Here is an 18,440-nt window from a genome sequence, read left to right as displayed (position 1 = left end):
GCTCTGGTAAAAGTCAGATTTCTTTGTTTCAGTTCTTCCTCTAGCCTTGTTCTTCTTTCGAGAGTTCCCTTGTGCTGCCTCAGTTGGATCTCCTTCACTTGACAGGGGGGGTGCCCGAGCAGCGACCCTCCCCAGCTCTAGCCCAACTTCTACTTACCTGCCAGGTGAGATACTATAATCATGAAGGTGCTTCTCCCAGGGCAAGGCTCACCCATTGCACTCTGGATGTGCTGCCCCTGCGATTTCCCCAAATGTGGGAAACTTGACTGCATAATTTGTGTTTCCCCTGGTCGGCTCTCGTATAATTCAGATCTCTTTGTCTCAGGTCTCTCTCCAGCCTAGTTTGCTGTCTGTTTCCACTTCTCTTTTCTTAAGCCGCTCCATTCTATGGCCTTGCGCACTATCCTTACTTCTCCCGTCTGCTTACTTTGTGCCTTCCAATGCACAATGCAAACTACAGGTAGTGCTGCAGGGCCCACACCCTTTTACTTGCCGTACAGAGCAGCTCTGGAGCTGTTACAGTGCCCAGCTACTGCAAGAAATCAGCTTGAATGCTTCAGGGGCTGGGGCATAGCCAACATGAGCCCCACACCAAAGGAGGGTGGAGGTGTTTAATGCGAACTAGGGGTCATCCAAGCGCCGCAAAAGGCCGCCATGCCCTGCACGCCCCTTTTCTCTTTTCATATGCAGACGAGGGTTGAAGCCAACTTTGACCCACTGCTTGGATGACATCACCATATGCAAATCCATCTGCTGCAGGCCTTCCCCCAGGAATGCTTGCACTAGTTGTGGCATTTGGTTTGTTGTTTGGGGGTGCTTCAGTATTAGGCAGCCTTCTGCCCTCCCATGTTCATCTGAAAATATGTGTTCTCCCTGCAGTTGTTGTCCCCAGATGAGAGTTCCCTTATGCTGCCTCAGTTGAATCTCCTTTACCTGACAGAGATGTGCCTGAGCAGCGGCCCTCCCCAGCCCTATCCCAAATCATACTTATTTTGCATAGGAGATAACATGGTCATGAAGATTATTCTCCCAGTGTGAGGTTCATTCATTGCATTCTGGGTATGCTGACCCCTGTGATTTCCCCAAATGTGTGAAACTCGACAGCATTATTTGTGGTAGTGGGGGACTGTGTTTGTGTTTTCCTCTGGTCAGCTCAGGTAAAAGTCAGATTTCTTTGTCTCAGATCTTCCTCTAGCCTTGTTCTTCTTTCGAGAATTCCCTTGTGCTGCCTCAGTTGGATCTCCTTCACTTGACAGGGGGGTACCCGAGCAGCGACCCTCCCCAGCTCTAGCCCAACTCCTACTTACCTGCCAGGTGAGATACTATGATCACGTAGGTGCTTCTCCCAGGGCAAGGCTCACCCATTGCACTCTGGGTGTGCTGCTCCTGCGATTTCCCCAAATGTGGGAAACTTGACTGCATAATTTGTGTTTCCCCTGGTCGGCTCTCGTATAATTCAGATCTCCTTGTCTCAGGTCTCTCTCCAGCCTAGTTTGCTGTCGTTTTCCACTTCTCTATTCTTAAGTGCCTTCCAATGCACAATGCAAACTACAGGTAGTGCTGCAGGGCCCACACCCTTTTACTTTCATTGCATTTTGGGTATGCTGACCCCTGTGATTTCCCCAAATGTGGGAAACTCGACTGCATTATTTGTGGTAGTGGGGGACTGTGTTTGTGCTTTCCTCTGGTCAGCTCTGGTAAAAGTCAGATTTCTTTGTCTCAGATTTTCCTCTAGCCTTGTTCTTCTTTCGAGAGTTCCCTTGTGCTGCCTCAGTTGGATCTCCTTCACTTGACAGGGGGGTACCCGAGCAGCAACCCTCCCCAGCTCTAGCCCAACTCCTACTTACCTGCCAGGTGAGATACTATGATCATGAAGGTGCTTCTCCCAGGGCAAGGCTCACCCATTGCACTCTGGGTGTGCTGCTCCTGCGATTTCCCCAAATGTGGGACACTTGACTGCATAATTTGTGTTTCCCCTGGTCGGCTCTCGTATAATTTAGATCTCTTTGTCTCAGGTCTCTCTCCAGCCTAGTTTGCTGCCTGCTTCCACTTCTCTTTTCTTGAGCCGCTCCCTTCTATGCCCTTGCGCACTATCCTGACTTCTCCCGTCTGCTTACTTTGTGCCTTCCAACGCACAATGCGAACTACAGGTAGTGCTGCAGGGCCCACACCCTTTTACTTGCCTTACAGAGCAGCTCTGGAGCTGTTACAGTGCCCAGCTGCTGCAAGAAATCAGCTTGAATACTTCAGGGGCTGGGGCATAGCCAACATGAGCCCCACACCGAAGGAGAATGGAGGTGTTTAATGCGAACTAGGGGTCATCCAAGCGCCGCAAAAGGCCGCCATTCCCTGCATAACCCTTATTCTCTTTTCATATGCAGATGAGGGTTCCAGCCAACTTTGGCCCACTGCTTGGATGACATCACCGTATGCAAATCCGTCTTCTGCAGACCTTCTCCCAGGAATGCTTTTACTAGTTGTTGCATTTGGTTTGTTGTTTGGGGGTGCTTCAGTATTAGGCAGCCTTCTGCCCTCCCATGTTCATCTGAAAATATGTGTTCTCCCTGCAGTTGTTGTCCCCAGATGAGAGTTCCCTTGTGCTGCCTCAGTTGAATCTCCTTTACTTGACAGAGATGTGCCTGAGCAGCGGCCCTCCCCAGCCCTATCCCAAATCATACTTATTTTGCATAGGAGATACCATGGTCATGAAGATTTTTCTCCCAGGGTTAGGTTCATTCATTGCATTCTGGGTATGCTGACCCCTGTGATTTCCCCAAATGTGGGAAACTCAACTGCATTATTTGTGGTAGTGGGGGACTGTGTTTGTGCTTTCCTCTGGTCAGCTCTGGTAAAAGTCAGATTTCTTTGTCTCAGATCTTCCTCTAGCCTTGTTCTTCTTTCGAGAGTTCCCTTGTGCTGCCTCAGTTGGATCTCCTTCACTTGACAGGGGGGTGCCCGAGCAGCGACCCTCCCCAGCTCTAGCCCAACTCCTACTTACCTGCCAGGTGAGATACTATGATCATGTAGGTGCTTCTCCCAGGGCAAGGCTCACCCAATGCACTCTGGGTGTGCTGCCCCTGCGATTTCCCCAAATGTGGGAAACTTGACTGCATAATTTGTGTTTCCCCTGGTCGGCTCTCATATAATTCAGATCTCTTTGTCTCAGGTCTCTCTCCAGCCTAGTTTGCTGTCTGTTTCCACTTCTTTTTTCTTAAGCCCCTCCCTTCTATACCCTTGTGGACTATCCTGACATCTCCTCCTGTCTGCTTACTTTGTGCCTTCCAATGCACAATGCAAACTACAGGTAGTGCTGCAGGGCCCACACCCTTTTACTTGCCTTACAGAGCAGCTCTGGAGCTGTTACAGTGCCCAGCTGCTGCAAGAAATCAGCTTGAATGCTTCAGGGGCTGGGGCATAGCCAACATGAGCCCCACACCGACGGAGGGTGGAGGTGTTTAATGCAAACTAAGGGTCATCCAAGCACCGCAAAAGGCCGCCATGCCCTGCATACCCCTTTTCTCTTTTCATATGCAGATGAGGGTTCCAGCCAACTTTGGCCCACTGCTTGGATGACATCACCGTATGCAAATCCGTCTTCTGCAGACCTTTTCCCAGGAATGCTTGTACTAGTTGTTGCATTTGGTTTGTTGTTTGGGGGTGCTTCAGTATTAGGCAGCCTTCTGCTCTCCCATTTTCATCTGAAAATATGTGTTCTCCCTGCAGTTGTTGTCCCCAGATGAGAGTTCCCTTGTGCTGCCTCAGTTGAATCTCCTTTACTTGACAGAGATGTGCCTGAGCAGCGGCCCTCCCCAGCCCTATCCCAAATCATACTTATTTTGCATAGGAGATACCATTATCATGAAGATTGTTCTCCCAGGGTGAGGTTCATTCATTGCATTCTGGGTATGCTGACCCCTGTGATTTCCCCAAATGTGGGAAACTCGACTGCATTATTTGTTGTAGTGGGGGACTGTGTTTGTGCTTTCCTCTGGTCAGCTCTGGTAAAAGTCAGATTTCTATGTCTCAGATCTTCATCTAGCCTTGTTCTTTTTTCGAGAGTTTCCTTGTGCTGCCTCAGTTGGATCTCCTTCACTTGACAGGGGGGTACCCGAGCAGCGACCCTCCCCAGCTCTAGCCCAACTCCTACTTACCTGCCAGGTGAGATACTATGATCATGAAGGTGCTTCTCCCAGGGCAAGGCTCACCCAATGCACTCTGGGTGTGCTGCTCCTACGATTTCCCCAAATGTGGGACACTTGATTACATAATTTGTGTTTCCTCTGGTCGGCTCTCGTATAATTCAGATCTCTTTGTCTCAGGTCTCTCTCCAGCCTAGTTTGCTGTCTGTTTCCACTTCTCTTTTCTTGAGCCGCTCCCTTCTATGCCCTTGTGCACTATCCTGACTTCCCCGTCTGCTTACTTTGTGCCTTCCAACGCACAATGCAAACTACAGGTAGTGCTGCAGGGCCCACACCCTTTTACTTGCTTTACAGAGCAGCTCTGGAGCTGTTACAGTGCCCAGCTGCTGCAAGAAATCAGCTTGAATGCTTCAGGGGCTGGGGCATAGCCAACATGAGCCCCACACCGAAGGAGGGTGGAGGTGTTTAATGCGAACTAGGGGTCATCCAAGCGCCGCAAAAGGCCGCCATGCCCTGCACACCCCTTTTTTATTTTCATATGCAGACGAGGGTTGAAGCCAACTTTGACCCACTGCTTGGATGACATCACCATTTGCAAATCCGTCTGCTGCAGGCCTTCCCCCAGGAATGCTTGCACTAGTAGTTGCATTTGGTTTGTTGTTTGGGGGTGCTTCAGTATTAGGCAGCCTTCTGCCCTCCCATGTTCATCTGAAAATATGTGTTCTCCCTGCAGTTGTTGTCCCCAGATGAGAGTTCCCTTGTGCTGCCTCAGTTGAATCTCCTTTACTTGACAGAGATGTGCCTGAGCAGCGGCCCTCCCCAGCCCTTTCCCAAATCATACTTATTTTGCATAGGAGATACCATGGTCATGAAGATTGTTCTCCCAGGGTGAGGTTCATTCATTGCACTCTGGGTATGCTGACCCCTGTGATTTCCCCAAATGTGGGAAACTCGACTGCATTATTTGTGGTAGTGGGGGACTGTGTTTGTGCTTTCCTCTGGTCAGCTCTGGTAAAAGTCAGATTTCTTTGTCTCAGATCTTCCTCTAGCCTTGTTCTTCTTTCGAGAGTTCCCTTGTGCTGCCTCAGTTGGATCTCCTTCACTTGACAGGGGGTGCCCGAGCAGCAATCCTCCACAGCTCTAGCCCAACTCCTACTTACCTGCCAGGTGAGATACTATGATCTTCACTGTTAGAGCAATCAGGATGTGGAATTCCCTGCCAGGGAAGGTGGTAATGGCGGACTCTGTAATTGGATTTAAAAAAGGAATGGATACATTGCTGAATGAAAAAGCTATCCAAGGTTATAATACTTAAAATATCAACATGGTTAATCCGGGGGTAACATGAGTTATAGTAGCTAACTAGTCATAAAACATTATTCAGCAAGTATGTAGAATCATCACAACTTAAAACAGGTTGAACACGATGGGCAATTTGCCTCTATTCAACCTCAAAAACTATGTTACCATATGTTACTATATTACTATGTTACTGTAGTATACAGAACACCACAATGTAATGAGCAGTGATAGTGAGCACTGATGAGGATACTAGAACTGACACTGAGCAGCAAGATGCAGCACTGGACTATTAGTAATGTACTGTAGTATGCTGAGCACCACAATGCAGCACAAGACAATGAGCAGTGATACTGAGCACTGATGAGGATACTACTGAGAACTGACACTGAGCAGGAGAGACACACTACTAGTATTACTGAGCAGCAATAAGTAACCACTGATACTGAGCACTGATATTGAGATTTCCACTGAGAGAACATAGCCACGTCCTCTCCGCTCTCTCTTCAATGCACGAGTAAAAATGGCGGCAACGCGCAGCTCTTTATATGGAATCCGAATCTCGCGAGAATCCGACAGCGGGATGATGACATTTTCCCTTGTTCAGGTTTTCCGAGTCAGGCGGGAACAACCGAGCCTGCCTCGGACCAGTGTAAACCACGTGGAGTTCGTCGGGAATTCGGTTCTCGGAGAACTGAACCCGCTCCTCTATATATACTATATTACTATGTTACTGTAGTATACAGAACACCACAATGCAATGAGCAGTGATAGTGAGCACTGATGAGGATACTAGAACTGACACTGAGCAGCAAGATGCAGCACTGGACTATTAGTAATGTACTGTAGTATGCTGAGCACCACAATGCAGCACAATACAATGAGCAGTGATACTGAGCACTGATGAGGATACTACTGAGAACTGACACTGAGCAGGAGAGACACACTACTAGTATTACTGAGCAGCAATAAGTAACCACTGATACTGAGCACTGATATTGAGATTTCCACTGAGAGAACATAGCCACGTCCTCTCCGCTCTCTCTTCAATGCACGAGTAAAAATGGCAGCAACGCGCAGCTCTTTATATGGAATCCGAATCTCACGAGAATCTGACAGCGGGATGATGACATTTTCCCTTGTTCAGGTTTTCCGAGTCAGGCGGGAACAACCGAGCCTGCCTCGGACCAGTGTAAACCACGTGGAGTTCGTGGGGAATTCGGTTCTCGGAGAACCGAACCCGCTCCTCTCTACCTTATACCCATCAATTTTTTTTATTTTCAATCTAAGCCCCTGCAGTTTTCTGTAAGCATCTGCTTCGCTATGATGATCAACAAGTCACAAGGGCAAACACTCAGGGCTTGAGGCGTAGATCTTAGGACCAGCTGCTACAAGCATGGCAGAGGTGTCACTATCACTGGTGACACCCAGAGAGGTGGCGAGGGAGATTGTAATGCAGTGCGCGCAGATAAACAGCGCAATGGTAAAAAGGAGGCATGGTTTCATAGGTAGGGACGTGGCCTGGTGGCCTGAATCTACATTTTGTTGCTCCGGGTGTCCCGGGGGTTGGGGGCTGCACCCGGGGACTAGTGTGTGAGCGGTGCTGGCTCCTGCACAGTGACAGGGCATGGCCACCCAGCATGACGCCTCCCTTCTTGACCATGCTGTAATTGCAGTCGCACTGCAGTTCAGCGTGATCATAAAAAATGGTGTAGGCTCCTGCTGGTGCAGACTGTAGAGAAAAGCTGCTGTGACCACGCCCCATGTGTCTCCTCCGTTGCAGACCCCATTTTGAAGCCTTGCCCCCGGACTAAGAGAAAAGAATGCCCTTGCGCACTATCCTGACTTCTCCTCCCGTCTGCTTAATTTGTGCCTTCCAACGCACAATGCGAACAACAGGTGGTGCTGCAGGGCCCACACCCTTTTACTTGCCTTACAGAACAGCTCTGGAGCTGTTACAGTGCCCAGCTGCTGCAAGAAATCAGCTTGAATGCATCAGGGGATGGGGCATGGCCAACATGAGCCCCACACCAAAGGAGGGTGGGGGTGTTTAATGCGAACTAGGGGTCATCCAAGCACTGCAAAAGGCCGCCATGCCCTGCATGCCCCTTTTCTCTTTTCATATGCAGATGAGGGTTCCAGTCAACTTTGGCCCACTGCTTGGATAACATCACCGTATGCAAATCCGTCTGCTGCAGACCTTCCCCCAGGAGTGCTTGTACTAGTTGTTGCATATGGGCCCTCATTCCGAGTCGTTCGCTCTGTAAATTTCATCGCATCGCAGTGAAATTCTGCTTAGTACGCATGCGCAATATTCGCACTGCGACTGCGCCAAGTAATTTTACAATGAAGAAAGTATTTTTACTCACGGCTTTTTCTTCGCTCCGGCGATCGTAATGTGATTGACAGGAAATGGGTGTTACTGGGCGGAAACAGGCCGTTTTATGGGCGTGTGGGAAAAAACGCTACAGTTTCCGGAAAAACGCAGGAGTGGCCGGAGAAACGGGGGAGTGTCTGGGCGAACTCTGGGAGTGTTTGTGACGTCAAACCAGGAACGACAAGCACTGAACTGATCGCAGATGCCGAGTAAGTCTGAAGCTACTCTGAAACTGCTAAGTAGTTTGTAATCGCAATATTGCGAATACATCGGTCGCAATTTTAAGAAGCTAAGATTCACTCCCAGTAGGCGGCGGCTTAGCGTGTGTAACTCTGCTAAAATCGCCTTGCGAGCGATCAACTCGGAATGAGGGCCATGGTTTGATATTTGATGGTGCTTCAGTATTAGGCAGCCTTCCGCCCTCCCATGTTCATCTGAAAAGATGTGGTCTCCCTGCAGTTGTTGTCCCCAGATGAGAGTTCCCTTGTGCTGCCTCAGTTGAATCTCCTTTACTTGACAGAGATGTGCCTGAGCAGCGGCCCTCACCAGCCCTATCCCAAATCATACTTATTTTGCATAGGAGATACCATGGTCATGAAGATTGTTCTCCCAGGGTGAGGTTCATTCATTGCATTCTGGGTATGCTGACCCCTGTGATTTTCCCAAATGTGGGAAACTCGACTGCATTATTTGTGGTAGTGGGGGACTGTGTTTGTGCTTTCCTCTGGTCAGCTCTGGTAAAAGTCAGATTTCTTTGTCTCAGATCTTCCTCTAGCCTTGTTCTTCTTTCGAGAGTTCCCTTGTGCTGCTTCAGTTGGATCTCCTTCACTTCACAGGGGGAACCCGAGCAGCGACCCTCCCCAGCTCTAGCCCAACTCCTACTTACCTGCCAGGTGAGATACTATGATCATGAAGGTGCTTCTCCCAGGGCAAGGCTCAACCATTGCACTCTGGGTGTGCTGCTCCTGCGATTTCCCCAAATGTGGGAAACTTGACTGCATAATTTGTGTTTCCCCTCGTCGGCTCTCGTATAATTCAGATCTCTTTGTCTCAGGTCTCTCTCCAGCCTAGTTTGCTGTCTGTTTCCACTTCTCTTTTCTTGAGCCGCTCCCTTCTATGCCCTTGCGCACTATCCTGACTTCTCCCGTCTGCTTACTTCGTGCCTTCCAACGCACAATGCGAACTACAGGTAGTGCTGCAGGGCCCACACCCTTTTACTTGCCTTACAGAGTAGCTCTGGAGCAGTTACAGTGCCCAGCTGCTGCAAGAAATCAGCTTGAATGCTTCAGGGGCTGGGGCATAGCCAACATGAGCCCCACACCGAAGGAGGGAGGAGGTGTGTAATGCAAACTAGGGGTCATCCAAGCGCTGCAAAAGGCCGCCATGCCCTGCACGCCCCTTTTCTCTTTTCATATGCAGACGAGGGTTGAAGCCAACTTTGACCCACTGCTTGGATGACATCACCATATGCAAATCCATCTGCTGCAGGCCTTCCCCCAGGAATGCTTGCACTAGTTGTTGCATTTGGTTTGTTGTTTGGGGGTGCTTCAGTATTAGGCAGCCTTCTGCCCTCACATGTTCATCTGAAAATATGTGTTCTCCCTGCAGTTGTTGTCCCCAGATGAGAGTTCCCTTGTGCTGCCTCAGTTGAATCTCCTTTACTTGACAGAGATGTGCCTGAGCAGCGGCCCTCCCCAGCCCTATCCCAAATCATACTTATTTTGCATAGGCGATACCATGGTCATGAAGATTGTTCTCCCAGGGTGAGGTTCATTCATTGCATTCTGGGTATGCTGACCCCTGTGATTTCCCCAAATGTGGGAAACTCGACTGCATTATTTGTGGTAGTGGGGGACTGTGTTTGTGCTTTCCTCTGGCCAGCTCTGGAAAAAGTCAGATTTCTTTGTCTCAGCTCTTCCTCTAGCCTTGTTCTTCTTTCGAGAGTTCCCTTGTGCTGCCTCAGTTGGATCTCTTTCACTTGACAGGGGGGTGCCCGAACAGCGACCCTCCCCAGCTCTAGCCCAACTCCTACTTACCTGCCAGGTGAGATACTATGATCATGAAGGTGCTTCTCCCAGGGCAAGGCTCACCCATTGCACTCTGGGTGTGCTGCCCCTGCAATTTCCCCAAATGTGGGAAACTTGACTGCATAATTTGTGTTTCCCTTGGTCGGCTCTCGTATAATTCAGATCTCTTTGTCTCAGGTCTCTCTCCAGCCTAGTTTGCTTGTCTGTTTCCACTTCTCTTTTCTTCAGCCGCTCCCTTCTATACCCTTGTGCACTATCCTGACTTCTCCTCCCGTCTGCTTACTTTGTGCCTTCCAATGCACAATGCAAACTACAGGTAGTGCTGCAGGGCCCACACCCTTTTACTTGCCTTACAGAGCAGCTCTGGAGCTGTTACAGTGCCCAGCTGCTGCAAGAAATCAGCTTGAATGCTTCAGGGGATGGGGCATGGCCAACATGAGCCCCACACCAAAGGAGGGTGGAGGTGTTTAATGCGAACTAGGGGTCATCCAAGCACCGCAAAAGGCCGCCATGCCCTGCACGCCCCTTTTCTCTTTTCATATGCAGATGAGGGTTGAAGCCAACTTTGACCCACTGCTTGGATGACATCACCGTATGCAAATCCGTCTTCTGCAGAACTTCCCCCAGGAATGCTTGCACTAGTTGTTGCATTTGGTTTGTTGTTTGGGGGTGCTTCAGTATTAGGCAGCCTTCTGCCCTCCCATGTTCATCTGAAAATATGTGTTCTCCCTGCAGTTGTTGTCCCCAGATGAGAGTTCCCTTGTGCTGCCTAAGTTAAATCTCCTTTACTTGACAGAGATGTGCATGAGCAGCGGCCCTCCCCAGCCCTATTCCAAATCATACTTATTTTGCATAGGAGATACCATGGTCATGAAGATTTTTCTCCCAGGGTGAGGTTCATTCATTGCATTTTGGGTATGCTGACCCCTGTGATTTCCCCAAATGTGGGAAACTTGACTGCATTATTTGTGGTAGTGGGAGACTGTGTTTGTGCTTTCCTCTGGTCAGCTCTGGTAAAAGTCAGATTTCTTTGTCTCAGATCTTCCTCTAGCCTTGTTCTTCTTTCGAGAGTTCCCTGGTGCTGCCTCAGTTGGATCTCCTTCACTTCACAGGGGGGAACCCGAGCAGCGACCCTCCCCAGCTCTAGCCCAACTCCTACTTACCTGCCAGGTGAGATACTATGATCATGAAGGTGCTTCTCCCAGGGCAAGGCTCAACCATTGCACTCTGGGTGTGCTGCTCCTGCGATTTCCCCAAATGTGGGAAACTTGACTGCATAATTTGTGTTTCCCTTGGTCGGCTCTCGTATAATTCAGATCTCTTTGTCTCAGGTCTCTCTCCAGCCTAGTTTGCTGTCTGTTTCCACTTCTCTTTTCTTGAGCCGCTCCCTTCTATGCCCTTGCGCACTATCCTAACTTCTCCCGTCTGCTTACTTCGTGCCTTCCAACGCACAATGCGAACTACAGGTAGTGCTGCAGGGCCCACACCCTTTTACTTGCCTTACAGAGTAGCTCTGGAGCAGTTACAGTGCCCAGCTGCTGCAAGAAATCAGCTTGAATGCTTCAGGGGCTGGGGCATAGCCAACATGAGCCCCACACCGAAGGAGGGTGGAGGTGTGTAATGCGAACTAGGGGTCATCCAAGCGCTGCAAAAGGCCGCCATGCCCTGCACGCCCCTTTTCTCTTTTCATATGCAGACGAGGGTTGAAGCCAACTTTGACCCACTGCTTGGATGACATCACCATATGCAAATCCATCTGCTGCAGGCCTTCCCCCAGGAATGCTTGCATTAGTTGTTGCATTTGGTTTGTTGTTTGGGGGTGCTTCAGTATTAGGCAGCCTTCTGCCCTCACATGTTCATCTGAAAATATGTGTTCTCCCTGCAGTTGTTGTCCCCAGATGAGAGTTCCCTTGTGCTGCCTCAGTTGAATCTCCTTTACTTGACAGAGATGTGCCTGAGCAGCGGCCCTCCCCAGCCCTATCCCAAATCATACTTATTTTGCATAGGCGATACCATGGTCATGAAGATTGTTCTCCCAAGGTGAGGTTCATTCATTGCATTCTGGGTATGCTGACCCCTGTGATTTCCCCAAATGTGGGAAACTCGACTGCATTATTTGTGGTAGTGGGGGACTGTGTTTGTGCTTTCCTCTGGTCAGCTCTGGAAAAAGTCAGATTTCTTTGTCTCAGATCTTCCTCTAGCCTTGTTCTTCTTTCGAGAGTTCCCTTGTGCTGCCTCAGTTGGATCTCTTTCACTTGACAGGGGGGTGCCCGAACAGCGACCCTCCCCAGCTCTAGCCCAACTCCTACTTACCTGCCAGGTGAGATACTATGATCATGAAGGTGCTTCTCCCAGGGCAAGGCTCACCCATTGCACTCTGGGTGTGCTGCCCCTGCGATTTCCCCAAATGTGGGAAACTTGACTGCATAATTTGTGTTTCCCCTGGTCGGCTCTCGTATAATTCAGATCTCTTTGTCTCAGGTCTCTCTCCAGCCTAGTTTGCTGTCTGTTTCCACTTCTCTTTTCTTCAGCCGCTCCCTTCTATACCCTTGTGCACTATCCTGACTTCTCCTCCCGTCTGCTTACTTTGTGCCTTCCAATGCACAATGCAAACTACAGATAGTGCTGCAGGGCCCACACCCTTTTACTTGCCTTACAGAGCAGCTCTGGAGCTGTTACAGTGCCCAGCTGCTGCAAGAAATCAGCTTGAATGCTTCAGGGGATGGGGCATGGCCAACATGAGCCCCACACCAAAGGAGGGTGGAGGTGTTTAATGCGAACTAGGGGTCATCCAAGCACCGCAAAAGGCCGCCATGCCCTGCACGCCCCTTTTCTCTTTTCATATGCAGATGAGGGTTGAAGCCAACTTTGACCCACTGCTTGGATGACATCAACGTATGCAAATCCGTCTTCTGCAGAACTTCCCCCAGGAATGCTTGCACTAGTTGTTGCATTTGGTTTGTTGTTTGGGGGTGCTTCAGTATTAGGCAGCCTTCTGCCCTCCCATGTTCATCTGAAAATATGTGTTCTCCCTGCAGTTGTTGTCCCCAGATGAGAGTTCCCTTGTGCTGCCTCAGTTAAATCTCCTTTACTTGACAGAGATGTGCATGAGCAGCGGCCCTCCCCATCCCTATTCCAAATCATACTTATTTTGCATAGGAGATACCATGGTCATGAAGATTTTTCTCCCAGGGTGAGGTTCATTCATTGCATTTTGGGAATGCTGACCCCTGTGATTTCCCCAAATGTGGGAAACTCAACTGCATTATTTGTGGTAGTGGGGGACTGTGTTTGTGCTTTCCTCTGGTCAGCTCTGGTAAAAGTCAGATTTCTTTGTCTCAGATTTTCCTCTAGCCTTGTTCTTCTTTCGAGAGTTCCCTTGTGCTGCCTTAGTTGGATCTCCTTCACTTTACAGGGGGGTACCCGAGCAGCGACCCTCCCCAGCTCTAGCCCAACTCCTACTTACCTGCCAGGTGAGATACTATGATCATGAAGGTGCTTCTCCCAGGGCAAGGCTCACCCATTGCACTCTGGGTGTGCTGCTCCTGCGATTTCCCCAAATGTGGGAAACTTGACTGTATAATTTGTGTTTCCCCTGGTCGGCTCTCGTATAATTCAGATCTCTTTGTCTCAGGTCTCTCTCCAGCCTAGTTTGCTGTCTGTTTCCACTTCTCTTTTCTTGAGCCGCTCCCTTCTATGCCCTTGCGCACTATCCTGACTTCTCCTCCTGTCTGCTTACTTTGTGCCTTCCAACGCACAATGCGATCTACAGGTAGTGCTGCAGGGCCCAGACCCTTTTACTTGCCTTACAGAGCAGCTCTGGAGCTGTTACAGTGCCCAGCTGCTGCAAGAAATCAGCTTGAATGCTTCAGGGGCTGGGGCATAGCCAACATGAGCCCCACACCAAAGGAGGGTGGAGGTGTTTAATGCAAACTAGGGGTCAGCCAAGCGCCGCAAAAGGCCACCATGCCCTGCATGCCCCTTTTCTCTTTTCATATGCAGACGAGGGTTGAAGCCAACTTTGACCCACTGCTTGGATGACATCACCATATGCAAATCCATCTGCGGCAGGCCTTCCCCCAGGAATGCTTGCACTAGTTGTTGCATTTGGTTTGTTGTTTGGGGGTGCTTCAGTATTAGGCAGCCTTCTGCCCTCCCATGTTCATCTGAAAATATATGTTCTCCCTGCAGTTGTTGTCCCAAGATGAGAGTTCCCTTGTGCTGCCTCAGTTGAATCTCCTTTACTTGACAGAGATGTGCATGAGCAGCGGCCCTCCCCAGCCCTATTCCAAATCATACTTATTTTGCATAGGAGATACCATGGTCATGAAGATTTTTCTCCCAGGGTGAGGTTCATTCATTGCATTTTGAGTATGCTGACCCCTGTGATTTCCCCAAATGTGGGAAACTTGACTGCATTATTTGTGGTAGTGGGAGACTGTGTTTGTGCTTTCCTCTGGTCAGCTCTGGTAAAAGTCAGATTTCTTTGTCTCAGATCTTCCTCTAGCCTTGTTCTTCTTTCGAGAGTTCCCTGGTGCTGCCTCAGTTGGATCTCCTTCACTTCACAGGGGGGAACCCGAGCAGCGACCCTCCCCAGCTCTAGCCCAACTCCTACTTACCTGCCAGGTGAGATACTATGATCATGAAGGTGCTTCTCCCAGGGCAAGGCTCAACCATTGCACTCTGGGTGTGCTGCTCCTGCGATTTCCCCAAATGTGGGAAACTTGACTGCATAATTTGTGTTTCCCTTGGTCGGCTCTCGTATAATTCAGATCTCTTTGTCTCAGGTCTCTCTCCAGCCTAGTTTGCTGTCTGTTTCCACTTCTCTTTTCTTGAGCCGCTCCCTTCTATACCCTTGTGCACTATCCTGACTTCTCCTCCCGTCTGCTTACTTTGTGCCTTCCAATGCACAATGCACACTACAGGTAGTGCTGCAGGGCCCACACCCTTTTACTTGCCTTACAGAGCAGCTCTGGAGCTGTTACAGTGCCAAGCTGCTGCAAGAAATCAGCTTGAATGCTTCAGGGGCTGGGGCATAGCCAACATGAGCCCCACACCAAAGGAGGGTGGAGGTGTTTAATGCAAACTAGGGGTCAGCCAAGCGCCCCAAAAGGCCACCATGCCCTGCACGCCCCTTTTCTCTTTTCATATGCAGACGAGGGTTGAAGCCAACTTTGACCCACTGCTTGGATGACATCACCATATGCAAATCCATCTGCGGCAGGCCTTCCCCCAGGAATGCTTGCACTAGTTGTTGCATTTGGTTTGTTGTTTGGGGGTGCTTCAGTATTAGGCAGCCTTCTGCCCTCACATGTTCATCTGAAAATATGTGTTCTCCCTGCAGTTGTTGTCCCCAGATGAGAGTTCCCTTGTGCTGCCTCAGTTGAATCTCCTTTACTTGACAGAGATGTGCCTGAGCAGCGGCCCTCCCCAGCCCTATCCCAAATCATACTTATTTTGCATAGGCGATACCATGGTCATGAAGATTGTTCTCCCAAGGTGAGGTTCATTCATTGCATTCTGGGTATGCTGACCCCTGTGATTTCCCCAAATGTGGGAAACTCGACTGCATTATTTGTGGTAGTGGGGGACTGTGTTTGTGCTTTCCTCTGGTCAGCTCTGGAAAAAGTCAGATTTCTTTGTCTCAGATCTTCCTCTAGCCTTGTTCTTCTTTCGAGAGTTCCCTTGTGCTGCCTCAGTTGGATCTCTTTCACTTGACAGGGGGGTGCCCGAACAGCGACCCTCCCCAGCTCTAGCCCAACTCCTACTTACCTGCCAGGTGAGATACTATGATCATGAAGGTGCTTCTCCCAGGGCAAGGCTCACCCATTGCACTCTGGGTGTGCTGCCCCTGCGATTTCCCCAAATGTGGGAAACTTGACTGCATAATTTGTGTTTCCCCTGGTCGGCTCTCGTATAATTCAGATCTCTTTGTCTCAGGTCTCTCTCCAGCCTAGTTTGCTGTCTGTTTCCACTTCTCTTTTCTTCAGCCGCTCCCTTCTATACCCTTGTGCACTATCCTGACTTCTCCTCCCGTCTGCTTACTTTGTGCCTTCCAATGCACAATGCAAACTACAGGTAGTGCTGCAGGGCCCACACCCTTTTACTTGCCTTACAGAGCAGCTCTGGAGCTGTTACAGTGCCCAGCTGCTGCAAGAAATCAGCTTGAATGCTTCAGGGGATGGGGCATGGCCAACATGAGCCCCACACCAAAGGAGGGTGGAGGTGTTTAATGCGAACTAGGGGTCATCCAAGCACCGCAAAAGGCCGCCATGCCCTGCACGCCCCTTTTCTCTTTTCATATGCAGATGAGGGTTGAAGCCAACTTTGACCCACTGCTTGGATGACATCAACGTATGCAAATCCGTCTTCTGCAGAACTTCCCCCAGGAATGCTTGCACTAGTTGTTGCATTTGGTTTGTTGTTTGGGGGTGCTTCAGTATTAGGCAGCCTTCTGCCCTCCCATGTTCATCTGAAAATATGTGTTCTCCCTGCAGTTGTTGTCCCCAGATGAGAGTTCCCTTGTGCTGCCTCAGTTAAATCTCCTTTACTTGACAGAGATGTGCATGAGCAGCGGCCCTCCCCATCCCTATTCCAAATCATACTTATTTTGCATAGGAGATACCATGGTCATGAAGATTTTTCTCCCAGGGTGAGGTTCATTCATTGCATTTTGGGAATGCTGACCCCTGTGATTTCCCCAAATGTGGGAAACTCAACTGCATTATTTGTGGTAGTGGGGGACTGTGTTTGTGCTTTCCTCTGGTCAGCTCTGGTAAAAGTCAGATTTCTTTGTCTCAGATTTTCCTCTAGCCTTGTTCTTCTTTCGAGAGTTCCCTTGTGCTGCCTTAGTTGGATCTCCTTCACTTTACAGGGGGGTACCCGAGCAGCGACCCTCCCCAGCTCTAGCCCAACTCCTACTTACCTGCCAGGTGAGATACTATGATCATGAAGGTGCTTCTCCCAGGGCAAGGCTCACCCATTGCACTCTGGGTGTGCTGCTCCTGCGATTTCCCCAAATGTGGGAAACTTGACTGTATAATTTGTGTTTCCCCTGGTCGGCTCTCGTATAATTCAGATCTCTTTGTCTCAGGTCTCTCTCCAGCCTAGTTTGCTGTCTGTTTCCACTTCTCTTTTCTTGAGCCGCTCCCTTCTATGCCCTTGCGCACTATCCTGACTTCTCCTCCTGTCTGCTTACTTTGTGCCTTCCAACGCACAATGCGATCTACAGGTAGTGCTGCAGGGCCCAGACCCTTTTACTTGCCTTACAGAGCAGCTCTGGAGCTGTTACAGTGCCCAGCTGCTGCAAGAAATCAGCTTGAATGCTTCAGGGGCTGGGGCATAGCCAACATGAGCCCCACACCAAAGGAGGGTGGAGGTGTTTAATGCAAACTAGGGGTCAGCCAAGCGCCGCAAAAGGCCACCATGCCCTGCATGCCCCTTTTCTCTTTTCATATGCAGACGAGGGTTGAAGCCAACTTTGACCCACTGCTTGGATGACATCACCATATGCAAATCCATCTGCGGCAGGCCTTCCCCCAGGAATGCTTGCACTAGTTGTTGCATTTGGTTTGTTGTTTGGGGGTGCTTCAGTATTAGGCAGCCTTCTGCCCTCCCATGTTCATCTGAAAATATATGTTCTCCCTGCAGTTGTTGTCCCAAGATGAGAGTTCCCTTGTGCTGCCTCAGTTGAATCTCCTTTACTTGACAGAGATGTGCATGAGCAGCGGCCCTCCCCAGCCCTATTCCAAATCATACTTATTTTGCATAGGAGATACCATGGTCATGAAGATTTTTCTCCCAGGGTGAGGTTCATTCATTGCATTTTGGGTATGCTGACCCCTGTGATTTCCCCAAATGTGGGAAACTTGACTGCATTATTTGTGGTAGTGGGAGACTGTGTTTGTGCTTTCCTCTGGTCAGCTCTGGTAAAAGTCAGATTTCTTTGTCTCAGATTTTCCTTTAGCCTTGTTCTTCTTTCGAGAGTTCCCTTGTGCTGCCTCAGTTGGATCTCCTTCACTTTACAGGGGGGTACCCGAGCAGCGACCCTCCCCAGCTCTAGCCCAACTCCTACTTACCTGCCAGGTGAGATACTATGATCATGAAGGTGCTTCTCCCAGGGCAAGGCTCACCCATTGTACTCTGGGTGTGCTGCTCCTGCGATTTCCCCAAATGTGGGAAACTTGACTGCATAATTTGTGTTTCCCCTGGTCGGCTCTCGTATAATTCAGATCTCTTTGTCTCAGGTCTCTCTCCAGCCTAGTTTGCTGTCTGTTTTCACTTCTCTTTTCTTCAGCCGCTCCCTTCTATACCCTTGTGCACTATCCTGACTTCTCCTCCCGTCTGCTTACTTTGTGCCTTCCAATGCACAATGCAAACTACAGGTAGTGCTGCAGGGCCCACACCCTTTTACTTGCCTTACAGAGCAGCTCTGGAGCTGTTACAGTGCCAAGCTGCTGCAAGAAATCAGCTTGAATGCTTCAGGGGCTGGGGCATAGCCAACATGAGCCCCACACCGAAGGAGGGTGGAGGTGTTTAATGCAAACTAGGGGTCAGACAAGCGCCGCAAAAGGCCACCATGCCCTGCACTCCCCTTTT

The 18,440-nt window shown here is 49.8% G+C and overlaps 24 non-coding genes and 3 pseudogenes across 24 annotated transcripts; all 27 read left to right on the top strand.

Annotated features, from left to right (window-relative positions):
- The first annotated feature begins 149 nt into the window (after positions 1-149).
- Positions 150-312, top strand: LOC135015339 (U1 spliceosomal RNA). The gene has a single exon (XR_010213634.1). It is a non-coding gene; the product is annotated as a U1 spliceosomal RNA (small nuclear RNA).
- A 671-nt stretch (positions 313-983) lies between these two features.
- On the top strand, positions 984-1,147 carry LOC135015147 (U1 spliceosomal RNA). Its single transcript, XR_010213496.1, has one exon. It is a non-coding gene; the product is annotated as a U1 spliceosomal RNA (small nuclear RNA).
- Positions 1,148-1,299: 152 nt separating this feature from the next.
- On the top strand, positions 1,300-1,462 carry LOC135015265 (U1 spliceosomal RNA). The gene has a single exon (XR_010213599.1). It is a non-coding gene; the product is annotated as a U1 spliceosomal RNA (small nuclear RNA).
- A 377-nt stretch (positions 1,463-1,839) lies between these two features.
- Positions 1,840-1,981, top strand: LOC135015275 (U1 spliceosomal RNA; annotated as a pseudogene).
- A 693-nt stretch (positions 1,982-2,674) lies between these two features.
- LOC135015057 (U1 spliceosomal RNA) lies at positions 2,675-2,838 on the top strand. The gene has a single exon (XR_010213407.1). It is a non-coding gene; the product is annotated as a U1 spliceosomal RNA (small nuclear RNA).
- A 152-nt stretch (positions 2,839-2,990) lies between these two features.
- LOC135015369 (U1 spliceosomal RNA) lies at positions 2,991-3,132 on the top strand (annotated as a pseudogene).
- Positions 3,133-3,827: 695 nt separating this feature from the next.
- On the top strand, positions 3,828-3,991 carry LOC135015031 (U1 spliceosomal RNA). Its single transcript, XR_010213380.1, has one exon. It is a non-coding gene; the product is annotated as a U1 spliceosomal RNA (small nuclear RNA).
- Positions 3,992-4,143: 152 nt separating this feature from the next.
- LOC135015404 (U1 spliceosomal RNA) lies at positions 4,144-4,306 on the top strand. Its single transcript, XR_010213671.1, has one exon. It is a non-coding gene; the product is annotated as a U1 spliceosomal RNA (small nuclear RNA).
- A 670-nt stretch (positions 4,307-4,976) lies between these two features.
- Positions 4,977-5,140, top strand: LOC135015067 (U1 spliceosomal RNA). Its single transcript, XR_010213417.1, has one exon. It is a non-coding gene; the product is annotated as a U1 spliceosomal RNA (small nuclear RNA).
- Positions 5,141-8,378: 3,238 nt separating this feature from the next.
- LOC135015143 (U1 spliceosomal RNA) lies at positions 8,379-8,542 on the top strand. The gene has a single exon (XR_010213492.1). It is a non-coding gene; the product is annotated as a U1 spliceosomal RNA (small nuclear RNA).
- Positions 8,543-8,693: 151 nt separating this feature from the next.
- On the top strand, positions 8,694-8,829 carry LOC135015314 (U1 spliceosomal RNA; annotated as a pseudogene).
- Positions 8,830-9,527: 698 nt separating this feature from the next.
- Positions 9,528-9,691, top strand: LOC135015037 (U1 spliceosomal RNA). The gene has a single exon (XR_010213387.1). It is a non-coding gene; the product is annotated as a U1 spliceosomal RNA (small nuclear RNA).
- Positions 9,692-9,843: 152 nt separating this feature from the next.
- Positions 9,844-10,006, top strand: LOC135015157 (U1 spliceosomal RNA). Its single transcript, XR_010213506.1, has one exon. It is a non-coding gene; the product is annotated as a U1 spliceosomal RNA (small nuclear RNA).
- A 675-nt stretch (positions 10,007-10,681) lies between these two features.
- Positions 10,682-10,845, top strand: LOC135015112 (U1 spliceosomal RNA). Its single transcript, XR_010213461.1, has one exon. It is a non-coding gene; the product is annotated as a U1 spliceosomal RNA (small nuclear RNA).
- Positions 10,846-10,997: 152 nt separating this feature from the next.
- LOC135015290 (U1 spliceosomal RNA) lies at positions 10,998-11,160 on the top strand. Its single transcript, XR_010213613.1, has one exon. It is a non-coding gene; the product is annotated as a U1 spliceosomal RNA (small nuclear RNA).
- Positions 11,161-11,831: 671 nt separating this feature from the next.
- LOC135015089 (U1 spliceosomal RNA) lies at positions 11,832-11,995 on the top strand. The gene has a single exon (XR_010213439.1). It is a non-coding gene; the product is annotated as a U1 spliceosomal RNA (small nuclear RNA).
- Positions 11,996-12,147: 152 nt separating this feature from the next.
- Positions 12,148-12,310, top strand: LOC135015162 (U1 spliceosomal RNA). Its single transcript, XR_010213511.1, has one exon. It is a non-coding gene; the product is annotated as a U1 spliceosomal RNA (small nuclear RNA).
- Positions 12,311-12,984: 674 nt separating this feature from the next.
- On the top strand, positions 12,985-13,148 carry LOC135015024 (U1 spliceosomal RNA). The gene has a single exon (XR_010213374.1). It is a non-coding gene; the product is annotated as a U1 spliceosomal RNA (small nuclear RNA).
- Positions 13,149-13,300: 152 nt separating this feature from the next.
- LOC135015192 (U1 spliceosomal RNA) lies at positions 13,301-13,463 on the top strand. The gene has a single exon (XR_010213539.1). It is a non-coding gene; the product is annotated as a U1 spliceosomal RNA (small nuclear RNA).
- Positions 13,464-14,137: 674 nt separating this feature from the next.
- On the top strand, positions 14,138-14,301 carry LOC135015101 (U1 spliceosomal RNA). Its single transcript, XR_010213450.1, has one exon. It is a non-coding gene; the product is annotated as a U1 spliceosomal RNA (small nuclear RNA).
- Positions 14,302-14,453: 152 nt separating this feature from the next.
- Positions 14,454-14,616, top strand: LOC135015289 (U1 spliceosomal RNA). Its single transcript, XR_010213612.1, has one exon. It is a non-coding gene; the product is annotated as a U1 spliceosomal RNA (small nuclear RNA).
- Positions 14,617-15,290: 674 nt separating this feature from the next.
- Positions 15,291-15,454, top strand: LOC135015088 (U1 spliceosomal RNA). Its single transcript, XR_010213438.1, has one exon. It is a non-coding gene; the product is annotated as a U1 spliceosomal RNA (small nuclear RNA).
- A 152-nt stretch (positions 15,455-15,606) lies between these two features.
- Positions 15,607-15,769, top strand: LOC135015161 (U1 spliceosomal RNA). Its single transcript, XR_010213510.1, has one exon. It is a non-coding gene; the product is annotated as a U1 spliceosomal RNA (small nuclear RNA).
- Positions 15,770-16,443: 674 nt separating this feature from the next.
- LOC135015023 (U1 spliceosomal RNA) lies at positions 16,444-16,607 on the top strand. Its single transcript, XR_010213373.1, has one exon. It is a non-coding gene; the product is annotated as a U1 spliceosomal RNA (small nuclear RNA).
- A 152-nt stretch (positions 16,608-16,759) lies between these two features.
- Positions 16,760-16,922, top strand: LOC135015191 (U1 spliceosomal RNA). Its single transcript, XR_010213538.1, has one exon. It is a non-coding gene; the product is annotated as a U1 spliceosomal RNA (small nuclear RNA).
- Positions 16,923-17,596: 674 nt separating this feature from the next.
- LOC135015111 (U1 spliceosomal RNA) lies at positions 17,597-17,760 on the top strand. The gene has a single exon (XR_010213460.1). It is a non-coding gene; the product is annotated as a U1 spliceosomal RNA (small nuclear RNA).
- Positions 17,761-17,912: 152 nt separating this feature from the next.
- Positions 17,913-18,075, top strand: LOC135015245 (U1 spliceosomal RNA). The gene has a single exon (XR_010213580.1). It is a non-coding gene; the product is annotated as a U1 spliceosomal RNA (small nuclear RNA).
- Positions 18,076-18,440: the final 365 nt, after the last annotated feature.

This window comes from Pseudophryne corroboree, unplaced genomic scaffold (assembly GCF_028390025.1).
Source record: "Pseudophryne corroboree isolate aPseCor3 unplaced genomic scaffold, aPseCor3.hap2 scaffold_294, whole genome shotgun sequence".
NCBI lineage: Eukaryota > Metazoa > Chordata > Amphibia > Anura > Myobatrachidae > Pseudophryne > Pseudophryne corroboree.
The sequence above is the reverse complement of the archived record's forward strand: the minus strand, read 5'-3'. Positions and strand labels throughout refer to the sequence as shown.